Source organism: Camellia sinensis, chromosome 15 (genome assembly GCF_055761805.1).
Source record: "Camellia sinensis isolate YWXY chromosome 15, ASM5576180v1, whole genome shotgun sequence".
NCBI classification, from domain to species: Eukaryota; Viridiplantae; Streptophyta; class Magnoliopsida; order Ericales; family Theaceae; genus Camellia; species Camellia sinensis.
This window is the reverse complement of record NC_138975.1, coordinates 115,091,739-115,100,847: the sequence shown is the minus strand read 5'-3', so window position 1 is coordinate 115,100,847 and position 9,109 is coordinate 115,091,739.

Sequence of the window (9,109 nt, the reverse complement as noted above, 5' to 3'; positions counted from 1 at the left end):
CATGTACTTTCTTTAGTTGATATTATTCACTAGGCTTCCGCTCACTCTCATTCATGTGTATGTAGGTGAGCCAAGAGATGTCCAAACCCAACCTCGGTGAAGTATGTGAGAAACAGTCAGAGTTTTGAGGAGTCAGCCCAAACGTCTCATGCACGAGACTTGTTTTGTTTCTTTTGCCTCCCTTTTTGTTACTTTGGTGAAAATGCTAAATCACCGTGTACATAAGCTTTTGGTTTGGCTAGCTATGGCTTGAATGATCCTATTATGCAAAACTTATGTTTACTTCTTTTTGATGTGGGTTATTAACGAATATATGCGAAATGTTATGATGTGCCATGTAAGCACAACTCTATGGATAAAGTTTTTAAATTTGCTTCTGTTTCGACCACCCTTTTACTCTGTTGTAATAAGTTTAATCGGGTCTGAGGCCGTAGGTAATCTCTTGACTACTGGCCGGTTATGACCTTAATCCGTGAGGGCGGGTTCAGGTCATGATAGCTCGAGCGACCAAAGGTGCGCTTGAGCGAACAGCCCAGTTTCTGGAATTTTGCAAAGTGTTTTCAAAGTGCATAATTGCATCCCCATTTCATCCTAGGCATTCTTAGGCCATGGTTTAGGCCGTAATAATGAGGATAAGAATTAGAAACACATTAAAAAAGAAATGTAATCAATCAAGTGTCTATAGAACGCGTGTGTAGACACCCCATTTTTGACCAACCTTAAGACTCAGACGTCACCGATTGAGCACTTGGTGATGTCGCATAATGTGCTTGTTCAGAAGTTTCAGAGTCACGGCCGTGAGCCTTGCCTCCGGACTTCCGAACCCTCTTCTGTGCCTTGTCTCGGTTTGCGAACCAGACTCGGTTTTCTCTGTTTCTTTTCCTGAGGGGAGGGAGAGGTCCTGTAGACCATCTCTCAGTGGCCGTGGGCTACATTTTGTGGCTATAGGCCATTTTGCCCATTTCGGAGCCCGGTTTCCGATTTTTCGGAGCCGTAGGCCGTGTGCCTCGGTTCGGGACCGCTTAACCATATCCAGTCGCTCTGATTTTTGGCATACTTCCTATTTGCTCCCTTTTGAGGGACACTGGGGTCTGAGAAACCCACTTCGTGGCCGAATGCCACTTTCGGTGCTTAACGGCTCATTTTCGGGATCCCGAACTGCGTGTTTTGGTCCCCGAGCATTCGTTTTGCATCGGTTTTCGTTCATTTTTGGCAGGTACCTCTGTTTTATCACCGGGAAGGTCACTGGAGGGTGGGAGGCCAGCAATTATCTTAGCAACCAGTAATATTCCATTTTCGCCCTCCGACACCCGTTTTTCTCACTTCCAAGCCAATGTTGAACACCTTGGGGCCACTTTCTTCAACCCCAAACCACATATTTGTGATGTACACACATGGGAGGATCCTAAAAGTTCATGGCCGGCCACTATTTCCATTTGACCCTTTTGAACCCCTCTTGAAATTGGCTTGTTCTCTCTCCTGTTTTAGAGTTTCCAAATTCGAACCACAGGGTTGTGAAGAGGAGACCTGGGAGGCCACCAATATGTGATGGCCGGCCACTAAAGCCACTTGGCCTTTTTGACCCCTAGCCAGCTGGCTAGGGGAAGTGGCCGGCCGACCACTTCCAAGCCCAAAAATGGGCCGGCCATGATCCTCACGAAAAGTACTTTACAGCTGTCCAGCTGTATCCCCCAGAAAATATCTCAATCCGGGGGATATTTTTGGGGGAAAGCCTTGGTCTTTTTTCCCCCACCCTTTCCTTCCATGCTCCCCCTCCTTTTGGCCCATATAACCAGCAGGCAACATTGAGTTTAGGGGTTAGAAAATTTGCTCTTCAAGCTTGAATAGAAAACTCCCTCTCCATCTCCCTCATTTCCTTGAAAACCTTCAAGCTCTACATCTCATTTTCTTCATCACCACCAAGCTCTACCACCACCACTCCATTCCAGCAGCAAGGGGAGGAATTCCAGCAGCTAAGAGGCAACAAATTTGGTCCAAGAAACAACAAAAGAATTGGTCTTCAAGGGTGAGTTGCATCTTTCCCTTTTTGGCCCATTTCTTGTATCTTTTGTAAGCCATCTATGATTTTTTCTTTGAGCTCCGGCCATAACTTAAAGTGGCCTTATTTTGAGCTCATTTTCATGTCTCATTAAGGGCTCAACCCTGTTTGAGTCCTCCATATTGCACTTGCTTCAATACCCTTCTTAAATACCATTTTCTTGCATGATATTTTTAGCTCGTGTGTAATCTGTTTTGGAGTATGATGTAAACTGTAAATAGGCTTATTTTGAGCCCCTCTTCAACATTTAAGAAGGGCTCAACACTGTTTGGGACCTCCATGTTATACTTGCCTTTATACTCCCTTTTTTGTCCCATTTTTGCATGCCTTGGCAGCCTATCTTGGTTCCATTTTTGGTCATTTTACAGAGCTAGAAAAGTTCTTATTTTGGTCCATTATTCATGTTTCATTTAGGTCCTTTCATGGTTTGGGACCTCCATATGCCACTTCATGTTATATCTCTCTTTTGGTCCCCATTCTTGCATGTTTTGTTAGCCTACCATGCTTTTGTTTTTGGCCATTTTACATTTCTGAAAATAGTCTTATTTTGGCCCATTCTTCATGTTTCATTAAGGGTATTTGGCCGTTTGTGGAATATTTTGCATACCTCATGTTATAGCCTCTTTTGAGCCTTATTTTGCATTGCATTTCTAGCATGTTTGTATACTGTTTTGGCCATTTTACAGTTCTGTAAATATGCTTATTTTTGGTCCCTCTTCAGTTTTGTGGAAGGGAATTTTTCAGTTTGGGCTTTGTATATACCACTTGCCTCTTTGGCCACCTTTTGGTCCATTTTCTTGCATAAGAACTTAGCCTTATCTATGTTTGTTTTTGAGTTTTTTACAGTTCTGTAAAAGTGCTTATTTTTGGTCCCTCTTCAATGTTGTTGAAGGGTCCTAACCCATTTGGAGTTAGCAGCTGTGAGTTGCTTCATAACCTCATGTTTAGGGCCATTTTCGCATGCTAATTTTGCCCTATCTTTGCTTGCTGTTTGGCCATGTTTTGTACTAGTAAAATGCTTATTTTGGGGCTGCCTTGCCTCTTTATTTTCATCCCATGTGCCAATTATGCATATTTGGTATAGCTATAGGCCATTTCGGGTGCCTAATTTTGCATTTCGGGAGAGATTCCATGCATCGGGTGTGTTTTCGCTTCATTTCGGGGCTGTTTTCCCCTTATTTCAGTGCCTAAACTCCATTAGCATGTTTGCATATCATATTTCCATGCCATTGCATTGCATATGCCATTGCCTCGGTTTGCGTGCCCGTGTGCACGCATTTCGAGGCACTTTGTTTTCATCCATCGGCCTCTTGTGTGAGTGTGGCTGAGGCTCTCTCATGTTAGTATAAGTCCATGTTGCATTTTATATGCCATTTCCATGCCATTTGCATTGCGTATGCCATTGCCTCGGTTTGCGTGCCCGTGTGCACGCATTTCGAGGCATTTCATTTTCATAGCATAGTGCATACTAGGTTGTATCTTAGATCGCATTCATGCATTTTCGCGGTTTGCGTGCCCGTGTGCACGCATTTTGAGGCATGTCATTCCATAGCATTGTGTATGTTAGGATTGTATCTTAGTTGTATTTCATGCATGTCATGCATATTGCATCGTGTTCGGAATAGGAGTTAGCCCGGGCACGGGAAACGAGGTGCATTTCGTACTCCGAGTGACGGAATGTGTCTCAATTCCCTAGTCGCCGACACTCCGGATCATCCATGATGGAGTTAGGTCTTGTTGTGTTTTCATGTGCATTCATCCTATATTGAGTTGTGCAATTCGACTCCTCGGCCATCATGCCTCGGTATGCGTGATTGGTGGCACGAGGATCGAGGCATGCATATATCTGTGAAAATACATTGCTATGCCCCTTTCCTGCTCTCTGTTGCAGCAAAATGAAGAATCAGCAACTTTTTGGAGTTTGGCGCGCATTTCAAGAAAAGGTGTAAACAGAGGCTAATTGGGGCATCCCAGTGGATTTCCGCGCAAGGCAGCCCAGACATGCATCATTCATCAGAAGAAGGCAGTCCCTGGCTTGCATGCCAGTTTTATTTATTTTCTTATTTAATTTGATTAATTAATTAGGAATTTGTATATTATTTGGACTGTAATATTTGGACTGTTATATTCTTTTATTTGGGACTGTATTATTTATTCGGACCCTCTGCGCGAGGGCACAACTGTAATAAGTGTGCGTGTGTGTGTTGTATGTCTTCCAACCCCACGTCTTTCTCCATTTTATTTACCAGCTTATGATGGTTAGATTAGGGCATATTTCAATTAGCATACAGTATGACAGCATGTTTGCATCATTCATCTGTTTTGCATGCACCGGGCTCGGCGCATCATACTAACTGCATTGTATTTCCAAATCCAAATTGAATACATGTTAGTTGTAGCATTTCATATGCCATGTTTAGAATAGCCGAGCCTGCTATAGTTACATTTTTTTTCATGTGTTGCATTAGGCATTTCTGCATACTTAGGATTCATGCATGATTTCTAATGAGTTTTTTGTTTTGGCTTGGAGTACCCGGTGAGCTTTATGCTTTAGCATCCTTGCATGCGTGTAAGTGAATGCTACGATAGCATGCTTACCATGAGGCTATTTGTTTATGTGATATATCTGCCTGAATGCCTGTGGGTGAAGGTTGGGTTATCTGAATTGGAATAATTCATGAAATGTTTTGTTCCAATTCAGGCGATCCAATCTATACTTATATGCTGTGTGCATCACATAGTAACCTAGGCTAATAACCGGAATAAGAACATACAATGTTTTCAAAAATAGATATCACGGTTAGTAGAGGCCGGTCTCTGACCGGGCGAGCGGGGGTGCTCACGAAGTGACCTTCCCCAATCGTACCCAAGTTCCCGAGCCGAGGCAACTTTGGTGATGACGGACACGTGGCCTTAGGCAAACGAGTCAGGGTTTCCTAAATTTCCCCAAAATAAAATATTTAGGTGGCGACTCTGTATCTAGCAAAGCAGTCCATGTTTGGCACTTCTTTTCAAAAATCTGTTTTTCTCAAAACGATTTGCCGGATTTGGACTCTTTTGTTCAGACTTAGAACCGTGACAAATTTGAGAGTCCTGAACTGTAGTGACCCCAAAATGAACGGAACGGGACTTAACCCTCCCGGGGCGTTCGGGGACGTCTACAGTTTCTGGCGACTCTGCTGGGGATTTAGAGAACTTGACTCGAACTCATGATATCTGTTTTTGACTACACTTGCGTGTTTCTTTGCATTGCATTTTGCATTGGTGCGCCTAGGACACCGTGTTTGCCATCTGCTATTCCTGAACGGTTTGCCGGAGGCTTGTCTTGTCAAGGCATGACCATAAGGCTGACCGGTTGTGGGCTCTGCCAGTATGGGAACACAAACCCCGGTTTTACCGGGGCACCCTTTTGGACCATTCGACCTAGTGCATATTCGGATCCATAGTGACCATTCCAAACTAGGACAGGTTGCTTACCCGTTTATAGGTTGTTTGAAACCGCTGCGTGCATAGTGAAACCCTAGCTCCTGACAAAATAGGACAGGGAAACCCTACCCCAACATAGGGGTGTTTTGGCTCTCACTTATCTGCTATGTGCTTTAGAGTGTGTCTCTACAGGAACGCATGTATCAGTTTGCAAGTTTGGGCATCAGGCCTGCGGGCGCCAGTTCAGTATTTTGGGTATTAGGCTTGCGGGCACCAGTTCAGTATTTTCGAAAATCAGTTATATCTGCGGGTATCAGGCTCAGTTTTGGGGACAGAAATTTTGGGAACCGTGACCAGTGGTCGAATGCAGTTATTCAGTTATATTCATGTCTGTATTGGTGAGATTGGGCTGAGATGTTGCGTGTTTTCTCTTTCAGTTGAAAGACTCGGTTCAGAGCAACCAGTGTTCCGCTTTGCAGAGACAAGACAGGAAAAGGCTCACCGGTTCTTCAGATTCATTAGTCACCAACCCGGTCCATCTGATCCGTCAGTCACCAGTCACATCACCTCTGTTCAGTTCAGCAAAACTCGTGATGGCGCAAAATTCAGAAGAAATTGTGGTTATGGTAGCCACATTGGACCAAGGAATCACATTGCAAGGTTATACCGACGGTGAAGTGCCACACCCACCCAGGTCACCTGCCGCACATCCGATCTGGGAACCCCAGTCATTTCAAACCCGCGAGCCCACCACATTCGAGTTGATGGGAATGATTGGTGACCTTCAAAGATCCGTGGCAGATCTAGCCTGCAGAATGTCGGTTCCGCCGTCAAATACATCGTATGCTGGAAATTTCATATCGTAAGAGCCCCCGCTGTTGGGACGAATTGTAATCGAACTTAGCCAACCTGAAGCCATCCCAAGTTCCAGCAATGGCATGTCGACAACAACGGGGCTCCGCTCTGATGTAGCAACTCAAACCTTCTACCAAGCCGAGGCGAGTGGTAAGAACAAGATGAAGGTGGACACCGATCCCTACGAACAACTCCTGTGGGCTGTTGAGGCTTTGAAAGCTGGAGGATTGAATAAACAACAGGTGTTCGCTGTTGCTGTAAAAACTGTAGATGACATCTTCCCCACTCAGGCCGAGAGCAGTTTAAGCCAGAGGGAAAATCAAGATGGGGACCGTCGTGCCAGAACAATCCCTTCCAATCCTAACCCTGCACCTGGAAGAGATCAGAGAGCCAAGGCAGCACCTGCCGACCCTTTTTCAAGTGCGTCCAGCAAAAGTCAGCAAGTCCCGAATCATCCGCCCCGAGGTCGCAGAGTCTTCCATGCCCTCTATATGCCTTTGTCTAAGGCCCTTCAAATCCTCGTCAAAAAAGGGCATCTCAAACCCCTTGAGCCTCGGCCTCTCCTGAGTCCTCTTCCAGCTAAGCATGATGGTACCCAGTACTGTGCATACCATCAGCAAACCGGTCACAGCACCGACAATTGCTTCCGTCTTCGCCACGAAGTGCAAGATTTGATTGACAATGAAGTCATCCTCCCTCCAAACTCGGCAAAGTCTGTCACCACCAGGTTGGTGGATTTCGAGGATAATGCAAGTATGTGATCAGGGGTTGGACCACCTGTGGGCGGCGCGCGTACCTCCGATGTGGCGTATAGCACGCACTATTTTGAGCATCTGCAAATACCAGTTTTTGTGTTTTCTGACTTGGGTATTAAGTCAGTTTTGTTGTTTTGAGTCTGTCTTTTTGTTTTAAGTCAGTCTCTTTTGTTTTGGGTCTGTCTTGTTGTATCGAGTCAGTCCTGTTGTATAGGAGTCGGGTGATTCCGGGGGTGTTACCTCGGGCGTCTCCATTTTGTTTTGTGTTTGTCTTTTCATTTTGTTTTGAGTCTGTTTCTGCCAGGGAGCCAGTTGTACCAACAGATTTTGAATGAAACAGCAGTGATTTCCACACTCTCATATTTGCTTCTGCCATGTGCTAGTTGTGCCGGGAATTGAATGGAACGGCAGTACTTTTCGCCTACTCTTCTGCACCCCAAAATCATTGCATTGACCTAAGTTTTCCAAAAATTTTTTTTAAACATTGCGGTGAAAACAAAGAGGGATGAATTCCTCGGGATTTGCAAAACTTTGATCAAATTGAGAGAAAGAGAGACGTGCTAAGCCCTTAATGAATAGAATCATGCTTGTTAGCGTGAGTACTGAGAAGGATCCTGGCTTAATCCAAATTGGTCCCACACCGTCTTCAGCGCAAGCGATTCGTCGCTTTCTTAAAAAATTTTCAAAAACAAAATGTTTTGCGCGGTCCGGCGAAGACTTGTGTGGAATCGCTCTTGAGATTGTGCAGCTTAGGATCGCTCTCAGCCTCGAGACTTGAGCCCTTGCTTTCAAACCTTGGGCCCATTCAGAACGTTCAACGATCAACTACAATGTGAGGCCTGTGTGGCCAGATTCAAAGCAGCCCTCGAACAAGAGGCCAGGAAAGTCAGATCAAAAAGATCAGATCTCATCAGAAGAAGCTTACAAAGCTAGAACAGCAGCCATTCTCCTGGATTCAGATAATTTCAGGATCTCAAAACCATTTGGCATGGACTCGTTACACTTTTACCCTTGAGAGGCTCGCTGGGCCGAAAGCCCGGAAGGGCGACCCAGGCAAAAGTTAGAGCAAGAGAAAAATACAAAAAAAGAAGTAAAAAAAATGCAATGCAATGCAAAAAAAAAAACAAAAAAACAAAAAAAGAGAACAAAGAAAAAAAATAAAAAAAGAAATGAAATGAAAAGAATTGAAAGGAAAAGAAGAACAAAGCTCGCAAGGTCGAAAACCCACAACGGGCGCCTTGGCAAAAGTTAGAGCCTAAAAAGGAGAGGTTAATACCCGAGTGTACCTTAACCCCGAACTACGTAAGGCTTGATTCCCATCTTTGGGATACGTAGGCAACTTCATTCTGAAGTCCAGCCGTAAAACAATTCGATTGTGTCCATATAATGGTTTTGATCATCTTTGCCTTCTCTGTATCCGAGAGACGGATTGTGTTCGTCACTCTGAGGACTGCCTACAATGTGCTGCGGTGCCATCCAAACAAGGGGAAACTTTCCGTTGCCATTCAATGCGCTGCGGTGCCATCCAAACAAGGGGCAACTTTCCGTTGCCATTCAATGCGCCGTGGCGCCATTCAGACAAGGGGCAACTTTCCGTTGCCATTCAACGCGCCACGGTGCCGTTCAAACAAGGGGCAACTTTCCGTTGTCATGCAGTCCTCCTCAAGCAAGCGGCAATTTTCCTTCGAATCCAAGGTGGTGCATCTCGAGAGTAGGTTCCGTACTTGCTGAGCAGTGGTTGTTTGCAAAAATAGTTTTTGAGAATTTTTACTAAGGTTAACTAATCTTCTCGAAAATTATCCCATTTTCAAAACTGGACCATTTCTTGGATCCAAAAAAGGAAAATTTTTCAGTGCTCACAGCCTAAATTGCATGATTTTAAATCAAAAAATTGAACAAGCATGTTAATCTAACTCTCATTTTGGTCAAAATTTTTTAGGAGAAAACTAAAACAAAAATGGTCAAAATGATGAACTAGGGGCACAGTTGAGTCAGGTGTTCTGTCTTTTCCCCT